We start from the raw sequence: 12,003 nt of genomic DNA, 5'->3' as shown, positions 1-12,003 counted from the left end.
TCCAATCCTGTTAATGAGAAGGATGCCACCATACTTCACTGTGGGTTGGTGAATATATACGTCGGAATATCATACGAGAAGCGCTGGTTCAACACAAATTCAGCACATAAAATTAATTTTTGGTATTAGAGAATCCGCTGAGTCATTTCGGCTCGTGAAATAATCATAAAAATTTCATTTATTTATTTATACACAACTTTTGCTTACAATTCTAATTCCTGAAGCCCTGAATTCCAAACTAGCATATTCAAATTTGCATTTAGTGTTTTTTTTGACACATAAAACAGCTATTATAAGCTACATTTCCTAATCGCATCCAATGTCGTGTTAAATTACCGTATATAACTAGGTTATATAATGAAATATTGTTATAATATTTAACGAACGATATCAAACACCAAACCCCACCACACTGCGGACACATTCGTCAACCATTGCGTCAGACGATAGTTTTAGAAGCTGGTTAGTGAAACTGGAGCGAGCCGGGGCATGTCGCTAGTATATCAGAAATGTCAAGTTATATTCGGTTTGGCACTTGTCGAATATTTTATATAATTGTTGTCTAATGAATTGGTTTATTATATTGAACTCAGAAATGTTTTTTTCTTAACAATTTGATGATATATCCTCCCAAACTATTCTCACGGGGATCATTTTCAGCGGAGAATAACTATATAGATATAATAGTGCCCACAGGCCCCTTTAAGGTGAGGGGGCCCCTATCTTACCCACATATGGATTACATTATATTTGCATATTACCAAATTTTACATAATTTTGCGTAGCAACTTTCATTCTCATTCCAAAATTTTTATTATTTAATAAGGAGAATACGTAATACATCCCGCTCGTGTTAGGTGGCCCTCAAATATCAAAGTGCCTAGGACCCTTGGATTCCTAAGTCCGGGCCTGCCTAGTTTAATTTTTTATGACGTCATGCCTATGATAATTGGGAAACTTCTTGGAATGTAATGTTCGTTTTTTATTGTAGAATATCTGATGAGTGGGTGGTACTAACCCAGACGATCTTGCACAAAGCCCTACTACCACGTCATTTAAATGTAATGTTTGTAAATTGTTTTCATACTACTAATAAAACCATAGCGATCCGTTGCACGGTATAAGTGTTGATGTAATGCAACGCCATCGTATTTGAACTAAAATATTTAAAAAAAAACAGGCAGTCGACAGAAGTGGAAACTTGAAACTTTTAAATATATATAACTAATAATTCTATCCCTTTTTATTATACAGCTTTTTATTCATCAAAATACACAGGATGTCGAAAATTCGGTAAAAAATATTAATACAGCTTAATTTAAATAAATAATAGTTACAGTACAACTATATTATTTGTATATACTGTTAATATTTACGTAAATTTAAATCATTATTATCCAATTTCCACGATACTTAAATTATTTGTACTTTCAACGATTTAATTATATTAACATTAGCATGTCGGTGACGCGAAGCCACGAGTCAATCCCCTACGATAAACCGCAACGCGCCTAAAGAAGTTTTCACTTCCAAAACATGTCCATGCAATATAGACACGTGCCAACCTTCGAGGTGATTTGTTAAACATCGTCGAAGCCTATTAATCTAATATATATATATTACAGCGTCAATTTATATACATATATATGTATAAGACATGTTTGCTTATCGAACGATGAAAGATATAAGTCAAATAAGAAACAGTTAGTTAATCATAGTTAAAAGAAAGTCTTTGAAAGTGAAAGTGGTCGGTTTAGAGTATTTATTACCAAAGCTTTCATATAATAAGATGAATTTTCTGTGTCATTAAATTCTTAATATAATAGTGATTTACGAATAAGGCTATATATCTTAATGATTTAGTTACTATATTCAATGTTTTCTTCATTCAAAATTGACTTATTGCCAGACACATAGGAATACAGAATGAAATATATAATGACAGTTTAATTATCACATATAATGTGGTTTTACAAAAGGAACCAAGTCGGTACAACTGAGACAAAACACAACACTGTAGTTACACCGGCTCACTCACCCTCACGACAATAAATAGTATTGATATTTGACAGTAGAAGAAATGATTTGTGAGTGGTACCCAGTGCTCATTGCACAGCGGCTGTGCAATTAGCCTACACAAAACTCTACCACTCGCAAGGGTGGAAGTTATCAAATTTGTTAATTCTATTATACTAATAATAATTTTAAATGGTTGACACTATTTTTATCGCATTTTTGACATCTCTACGTATCCAACGATACATATGTATGTACATTCGTTCTTTAAAAAAAAACGAAAATAATAATAATTATAAAACAAAATTGTTCATCGTTTGTAAATTGTCGACGCGCTTTATCATTATCTTGTTATACGCCTTCGATATTACTCGGAGCGGGAATCGAACTTGTTCCTCGATACGCGGAATAATTACCACTTTATCACACTCACACAGATAAGCGTATTAACAGAGACAGCCATTATTATAGGGACGAGATATTGATTGCTTAAACCCACTACCAAGTTACATGAACTTGGTAATGGGATTCTTTATATTAATTAAAACAATTTGTGAAACCATTAAATAAAATTTTACGTAACTTCTGATACTCGATAAAAAGTATTAACTTAGAGATTAATTATTAATGCGGAAGAATATTGTCATCCGTACTGATGACGTCGTCCTGATCGATTTCGGCCAATTTTACTTTATTTTAATTTTACTGGTGGTAGGGCTTTGTGCAAGCTCGTCTGGGTAGGTACCACCCACTCATCAGATATTCTACCGCAAAACAGCAATACTTGATATTGTTGTGTTCCGGTTTGAAGGATGAGTGAGCCAGTGTAATTACAGGCACAAGGGACATAAAATCTTAGTTCCCAAGGTTGGTGGCGCATTGGCTATAAGCGATGGTTGACATTTCCAGACTTCGGGTAGCTACTGAGAATCTTCGATACAAAAACCCAATAACATTTTATTGGCGTGACCAAGGGTTTGAACCCAGAACGATATCTATGGCCTTATATCTAAACAGGACCAACTAGGCAATCAGTGAGTGACATACTAATATTACAAATGTGAAAATAAGTGTGTAACGCTTTTATGTCTTAATTACTCGACCAATCATTATGAAATTTTGCATACACGTTGTCAGGATTTAAAAAATGGTATAATGTACTCCATGCCCTCCTACACGCAGACGGAATCGCAGGTCGAAATTAAGAACTACTTTCCGCCCTTATAAGATTATAAAGACGAAAACGAGTAATGAACAGTTAATTTCTTATAATATCAATAGACATGGTTATTTAAACTTTCATAACCAAATTGAATAAATGACTGCTTATAAAAAAGAGTTTTCTTGTCACATCTGTGTATCTAATTAAATTTGACAATATGATTCAAATATATAAGAGTGTAATTCGATGGAGTAAATTTTAAATAAATATTTATTTTATAGTTATGACGATCGTTTTGGCTACAATGAGGAATATATCTTGAAATATGGTCCGAGCATTATCAATTTGTATATATCGGCAACATCATATATACATATAATATAATAGTCGATTGACTACATATCAATTACAATAGATACCGAGAAATAGGACATTAATTTATATATATTTATACTTCAGGAAATAAACAGTATAATAACATTATACTAAATATATCAATAAAGTTTCCAATAATTTAAATTTATTATATGTACGATAGATTTATTTCAATAAACAATTATTAAATCAAGTTATATTATAATAGACGATAAACACAATCGGAAATCAAACCCCTGACCGTGTCCGTACTGCCTTTAAAATTCAGGTTAAAGGATTAATAAACAGATCAAAATCACCATTGCCCCGTATTCTAAGTCTGAGTTATTATTACAACGAGCAAAACAAAATGAATGGACCAAGGCGTCTGAATTCCGCTAATTATTTGCATACAATATTTAGAATGTAGGTCACGTGGTTACAACATTATACAAATACAATAAGGGATTTGAAAATAAACTGTACAAGTAAGAAATTTTTAGAAAACTCGATTTGTTTTTAATAGTTAAGTACACAAAATCATATCCGGTTCATTCCGGCAGTGGTGATGTACATACTTCAAAGGAGACCAAAATTTATTCCGTTACGGAACGCTCGTGATTTGAAAATAATTTTAAATTATAGAAACCAATAAATAAATATCGAGTGATTAAAGGAAATTATTCATTTCATTATTTTTTTCTATTAAAATAATATGATATAATAACGAAGTATATAGGTAGAACGTACGCACACACAAGTAAGAAGAGAGCGGCAGAGAGAGGGGGCATAATGACATTTACTTAATGGTAGGGCTTAGGGCTTTCAGCTCAGTCTATTTAGGTACCGCCTAATCATCGCATATATTCTACCGCAAAACAGCAGTACTTAGTATTGTTGTATTACGGTTGGAACGTTAGTGAACCTGTGCAACTATTTCACAGGGACATCACATCTTCGTTTCCAAGGTTGGTTTGCGCAAAATTGCGCATTAGCGATGTATGGGATGGTTAATATTTCTTCTAATGTCTATGGGCGATGGTGAGCACTTACCATTAGGTGGCCCAATTGCCCGTCCTCTACTACGTCCGACCTGTTCTATATAAAATATGCGAGTCGGTCTTACCTCCAAGACCTAAAATATGTTTCACATCAAAAACTTAATTAAAGTAATTGCCGTGAACTTCCAATTCCTCTAACGACATTTCAAGTTCGACTGTTGTTATAGTTGAAATAGGATAGAGGTTAGGATTACCAGCCCCGACGTCCGGGGCTTAAGTGATAGCGCTTTACCCTGGGTCCATGGATGCGTGAGGTGAAGGCCTCAGGTGTTCTATTTCAGATGGCCCCCAGGAGGACGGCAGCAAAAGGAGGATAGGATATCGGGGAAGTTGAAACAACCCTGTTTTGATTCCTGATGAAATCTGTTTCACAGAATTGGTTTTTCAGAAACAATGGGACACACCCCGTGTTCAATTTACATACGAGTTACAGCTGTCCCAGTGTATCTTAGACACAGACCGTGCATGACTACTATATCTGAAAGGTAGTTGGAGCACAGATGGCTCTGCCCTCTCATAATCTATCTATGCCAACGTTTAGGTTTATAGTTTTGTGAATCTCATTTATGTCTCTGTATAACTCGAATTGATCATTTCGAGCATAAATGACGCAGTTGTTCCGTCGTGGTCTACATAGAAATATATTCTTTTGAAACTGGTAAACACTTAGGAGATAACGATATCCTAGCCTGAGCCTGAAAAACTGAGGTTAGCAATGCAACAGTATAATCTTTTAGAGCCTTCTAAACTATGACCTTTTTATAATTTGTGTATGTCTATTTTGTTGTTTTTTATAATTAAATATTTTTGAGCAAATAAAATACATAGATGGCCTTGATTAAAAATACGTACAAAGACATTTATCCTAAAATAGTTACCTACTAGTGGTAGGGCTTTGTGCAAGCTCATCTGGGTAGGTACCACACACTCATCAGATATTCAACCACAAAACAGCAGTACTTGGTATTGTTGTGTTCCGGTTTGAAAAGTGAGTGAGCCAGTGTAATTACAGGCACAAGGGACATAACATCTTAGTTCACAAGATTGGTGGCACATTGGCGATGTAAGCGATGGTTAACATTTTTCACAATGCCAATATCTACGGACGTTGGTGACGACTTACCATCAGGTGGCCCATATGTGCGCCTACCTATATGATAAAAAAAATCAAAAACGATTTATAACCACTATATTTAAAAAAAAAATCGAGTTTATTTATAGTTTATCATACGTCTCTACACATATATTACTCTGTACAACATCTATTGTTCTAACATTAAATGCTACGCGCATTCTTGCGCTCTGTTTTAATAAAACATGGCCAGTAACAACTGTTACACGTGGATATATTCAACATCGTCCACCTGTTATTTTAAAATAAAATTTATCTTTATTTTATATTCCTAGAATCTTCTAGAAGATTCTTTCTCAAAACATATAATATGTAATAACTTACAGTCATGTGATTATTCTTTTATTGAATGATGAAATTGGAAGGTAGATGAGAAATGTTTTTGTTGTCACTATCGTCAATCCGCTTTCAACTAAGCTAAGCGGAGCTAAGGATGTCCCTTGTATAATAATATTAGCTCATTTATCATTTCAACTGGAGCACGGTATTATTAGATACATAGGAAATGGTGGTAGGGCTTTGTGCAAGCTCGTCTGGGTAGGTACCACCCACTCATGAGATATTCTACCGAAAAACAGCAGTACTAGGTATTGTGTTCCGCTTTTGAAGGGTGAGTGAGCCAGTGTAGTTACAGGCACAAGGGACATAGCACCTTAGTTCCCAAGGTTGGTGGCGCATCGGTGATGTAAGCGATGGTTAACATTTCTTACAATGCCAATATCTAAGGGCGTTGATGACCACTTACCATCAGGTGGCCCATATGCTCATCCGCTTTCCTATTCTAAAAAAAAATAATTCTATTGCTGTTTGGTGGTAGGGAATATTTATGATGGTGACAAATCGAGCTTAGCTTATGTTTATGTACATATAATGTAAATTTACTCAAATCATAGAAAGTTTATCGTTTTTTTTAATAGGAAGAGTAAGTGACCTATTGTATTTATGTATTGTACCTATTTTCCACCAACCCGCATTGGAGCAGCGTGGTGGAATAAGCTCCAAACCTTCTCCTCAAATAGGGAGAGGAGGCCTTAGCCCAGCAGTGGGACATTTATAGGCTGTTACTATACTATATTGTACCTATTGCACAAGGATATAACCAACTTTTGTACCAAAGTGGACGCCGATTTTATCCTGTGAATATTTTTTTGTGTATCTCCGGGTAACGATGATCGTTTTCAATTATTTAAAAGAATATTAGTCTAATTAAAAAAAAAACTCTTCGAAACTAATAATAAACAAACGTTTATCAAACAATATTAGTATAATTATAAATACTGTTTTGTCAAGTGTAATTGTATAATAAATCATGCGCAGATAATTGCTAAGTGAAACCTCGGTATCGTTTATAGCAAATACATTAATAGTCAAACAATTATGTTGTCCGCACGTATGCACTTAGAAAATAGTGCATAGCAAGTTAGAACTTGTTTAATATTGTTTTTAGTTGTTTTTAAACTTTTTTTTTTATATAGAATAGGAAGGTGGACGAGCATATGGGCCACCTGATGGTAAGTGGTCACCAAACGCCCTTAGACATTCGCATTGTAAGAAATGTCAACCATCGCTTATAGCCAATGCGCCACCAACCTTGGGAACTAAGATTTTATGTAAACGATGACATTTAACTTAGGAAGAGATATATTTAACGGGTTTGTATATAGATATGTCGATCTTTGGTCCTTTAGGAATGTTCTCGAATTTTTTTTTAAATTAGAATAGCATTTATTCTTACGATTAAAATTATGTATTAATCGAGCTAACTGTTAATTATTTTAAAGATATTTATATTTTTAAGGTACCTTCGCTTCTCCTAAATATAACGTTTTAATCCTATTTCGCCACTCTAGGTGGTAGGGTAGGGCTTTGTGCTAACTCGTCTGCAACCATCGCTTATAGCCAATGCCACCAACCTTGGGACCTAAGATTTTATGTCCCTTGTGCCTGTAATTACACTGGCTCACTCACCCTTCAAACCGGAACACAACAATATCAAGTATTGCTGTTTTGCGCTAGAATATCTGATGAGTGGGTGGTACCTGTTAAGCCGAGATGGCCCTGTGGTAAGAACGCGTGAATCTTAACCGATGATCGTGGGTTCAAACCCGGGCAAGCACCACTGAATTTTCATGTGCTTAATTTGTGATTATAATTCATCTCGTGCTTTACGGTGAAGGAAAACATCGTGAGGAAACCTGCATGTGTCTAATTTCACTGAAGTTCTGCCACATGTGAATTCTACCAACCCGCATTGGAGCAGCGTGGTGAAATAAGCTCCAAACCTTCTCCTCAAAAAGAGGAGAGGAGGCCTTTAGCCCAGCAGTGGGACATTCACAGGCTGTTACGGTTACGGTTACGGTTACGGGTGGTACCTACCCAGACGAGCTTGCACAAAGTCCTACCACCAGTAAAGCTCTATTCTACCGCATTCTCAAACAGCAATACTTAGTATTGTTATGTTTAAATTATCTTTAAATATTTTAAAGTCGAAGTTCCAAAAATGAGAGAATTCGTGACAAAAGCAAAACTACTTCAGAAGCGTTATATCGCTATATTATTAAAGGCATACGAATTTGGCAGGCAAAAATACCTATCACTGTGTCAACTATAACTCGTTTACCCGATCTACTTTCGGGCAACTAATTTAATTGTATGATTAAAATTAAAATAGACTATTCGATTAGGCTCTTACAAGCACTTTTCATTTGTTTTAATGTAATGCTACTCTTTCGGAATGTTGATTCTTCTAGAAAGAACCGACAACAAACTCAACTTGTCTCTAGTACTATAAATAAATTAAAGATTGATTTTCGGTTCAATAAAAATACTATTGTTACCACAAATTCGATTATAACAAATTGTTAAACTGTCTATTCAAATAATATTAATGTGTCTTATGCACGCAATAACAAGAATGAAATAAATTTTATCCGTTGATAAATTTAAATTTTATGACTATGAATCTTAATAGCATTAAAAAATCTATCGGCCTTAAACGTTGCTTAGCGGTTCAGATAAATACAGATTTCGCTCTTTCTATCATTATTGATTTTACATTCGAAGGAAAAAGACAGCATTACTTAACTAATCAAGCTTTGAGCGACTTTTATAAGTTTCTTTAAATATGTGTTTCAAAAATGTTTAATTATTATTTAATTAAATGAGATAATTTTACTTAATTAAAACCTTAAAAATGGTACACTTATCCTCAAACTTTGAGACACTTACCCCCAATACTAACGATCTGAAATTGAATTCAGAACGTACTCAATGGCTCACGAGTGTGCGTCCTCCTATACAATTGCAGTCGATTTTTGCAATTAAATATTTAGGTTAAGGGCTCTTAAATTGCGCGAAAAAAGCACAGGTAACAATAAGGCCGGAAGATTTAAAGTAGTTTTTTTTTAATATTTATTAATTGAGATAATGTTTAAAAATATATAGCTTATATTTTTAAAAATACTCTTTTTTTATTTAACAACATCGGTTCTATAAAGATAACAAACACTATCAATATTGGTTCAATTACATCTAAAAAAAAATACTATACATTGAAATACAAATATTAGTTTTTACATAGTGTCATATGAAAGCTTTATCGAAACGAGCTTTCTATATCTCATACGTTATTAAGCTCGTTTATTTTATAATATTTTAGAATATTTTAAACTATTATTCCACTGTGCTGTACTATTACGTGGGTTGATGGTTAAAGGTGTGAATCTCAGTGATTTGGATATAACGAGGATCCTTAGGATGTTTTCCTTCACCGCCGAGCACGAGATGAATTATAAACACAAATCAATTAATCACATTTAAGCTCAGTAGTGTTTGCGAGTTTAATCCACAAGATTGAACTCGCAATCTTTGGTTAAGATTAACGTGTTCTAGTCGCTGGGCTATCTCGCTTTCGCTCAGCTCTATATATCCTATAACTTTATGATACAAATATGTCTAAATTATTAATAATAGCACATTATTTTGCTAATACTTAAAAGAAATGATATGCCCGCTTAAAGTAAATTACTAATATCCCTATTCAACCTCGAATAAAGCTTTCAAAAATCTACCACCGCTTCGGAAATAAATATCTCGGACCTGAGAGATAAAATCAGCATTGGGGGAGTGGGATGACAATAACCCAACGAGTCAGAATGAAACTTAATACTGTCCTAAGATTTACTAAAAAATTGTAACTCCTTCACTTACATTGTATTGATGTAGCTGAGATGGCCCAGTGGTAAGAACGCGTGAATCTTAACCGATGATCGTGGGTTCAAACCCGGGCAAGCACCACTGAATTTTCATGTGCTTAATTTGTAATTATAATTCATCTCGTGCTTTACGGTGAAGGAAAACATCGTGAGGAAACCTGCATGTGTCTAATTTCACTGAAATTCTGCCACACGTGTCTTCCACCAACCCGCATTGGAGCAGCGTGTTGGAAAAGCTCCAAACCTTCTCCTTAAAAAGGGAGAGGAGGCCTTAGCCCAGCAGTGGGATAATCACAGGCTGTTACGTATGATACAACACCACAAGATAACAATTAATATAACACAACATAACGATACAAACCATTCAGTTTCACTAAAATATAACAAATTTGTGGACATACGAGTTACGAAACGTCTTGTCATATATTTCAAAACGACTTCTACTTGAATTCAACATACAATGGTGAACACTGAAAACCTAAATTGTTTCATATTCTGAACGAACGTAAAAGCGTCATAAATTATTCTAAATAAACGAAATTAAACGAATATGGACTTTATGTCCAACTAGTAAGGCACATCGATAAATTCAAATGTGCACGCGATATTAATCTTTATAACGTATGCAATAAGGTCGGATCGTAAATTTGGAGCGAGATTGACCAAGATGATTAGGGTTGTCGACAGTGGGTTGATCCGAATTAATTTTTTGTCAAAAACTTTTATTATACATATATGGTAATTAATATAGTCAGGATTAAATGTTTTGATATATATATATATATATACGTCTGCTTGCTTTCGAATAAAATAAAGTTTATAAATTCTGACATAACATTCATTTTTATAGCCGAGGTTGCTCAGTGACAAATTAAGCACATTAATTGAATTTTCATGTGCTTAATTTGCGTTTATAATTCATCTCGTGAAGGAAAACATCGTGAGGTAACCTGCATGTGTCTAATTTCATTGAAATTCTGCCACATGTTTATTCTACCTACCCGCATTGGAGCAGCGTGGTGGAATAAGCTCCAAACCTTCTCCTCAAAAGGGAGAGGAGGCCTTAGCCCAGCAGTGGCACATTAACAGGCAGTTACTGTTATTCATTTTTATATATAATTTTTAATATTCGTTATAAATTAAAGAGGACGACTTGTTTTTCATTTTGAAAATGTAACATTACAATAAGCAGTATTAACAACTAATCACCTCCTCGCATAATAATTAAATTCATAAAATACGCATACAATCGATCTTATTAATAGAGGTTGTGTAATGTATGAAAACTTTCAAACTATATTCTCTCTTTCTGTCGTCAGTATTTTGACGTACGAAAGAGGAAGACAAAGTATTGTTTACAACCGCTTTACAATGCTTTATTTAAAATAAGTTCATAAAAATCTTTACATTAAAAAGCGATCATTATTTTTTAAACGTAAGCAAATTATATAATTTAAATTCCCAAGCGGCAGGACCCTTGCAAAGATTTATGCCGTTCTTGGAAGTCTGTAATAAATAGGGAATTTTACGATAATTTCGTATTTACAACAAATTCCCACATAGTAACGCGAAATAGCCTTTGTTCTTGATCCATGTTTGCACGTATCTAAAGTGATAAAACTCTTAAAATGTTCAATTTATAGAGACTATATGGTAATATTATTGACGATAAAATATTCGAATGTATTGTTCGAGATTGTTGTAAAACGTTTCATAAGTACACTAGACGCAAGTCATCGTTTTTAGTGCTAACCAGTCTTGATACTTCCCATTTATTTTATATACCATTAAGCAATGCTTTGTATCATGAATAATAAGTGAGCCAATGTAATTAAAAGGATAGATAACATATATATTAAAAATTTATCGTATAGAGTATTGGAAATATAATATGACAAGGAACTTTAGTCATGTTACCTTCCATTGTTTACTATCTGGTGGGGCTTTGTGCACTCCAATCTGTGTGAGTACTACGTTTCTATCTATTATTCTAACCAGACAGCACTTAATCGAGTTTCGGTTCGAATAGTAAGTGATTCAGTTAATTATAATAATTTTAATTAC

At 34.0% G+C, this 12,003-nt stretch overlaps 1 protein-coding gene across 1 annotated transcript in view; it reads left to right on the top strand.

Moving 5' to 3' along the window:
• The window catches only part of LOC126777653 (facilitated trehalose transporter Tret1-like), a 91,590-nt gene that overhangs the window by 63,588 nt on the left and 15,999 nt on the right, over nucleotides 1-12,003 (top strand). The window lies entirely within an intron of this gene.

The sequence above is a fragment of the Nymphalis io genome, chromosome 23, assembly GCF_905147045.1.
Source record: "Nymphalis io chromosome 23, ilAglIoxx1.1, whole genome shotgun sequence".
Lineage (NCBI taxonomy): Eukaryota > Metazoa > Arthropoda > Insecta > Lepidoptera > Nymphalidae > Nymphalis > Nymphalis io.
Note: the sequence above shows the minus strand (reverse complement) of the source record. Positions and strands in the feature narration are given on the sequence as shown.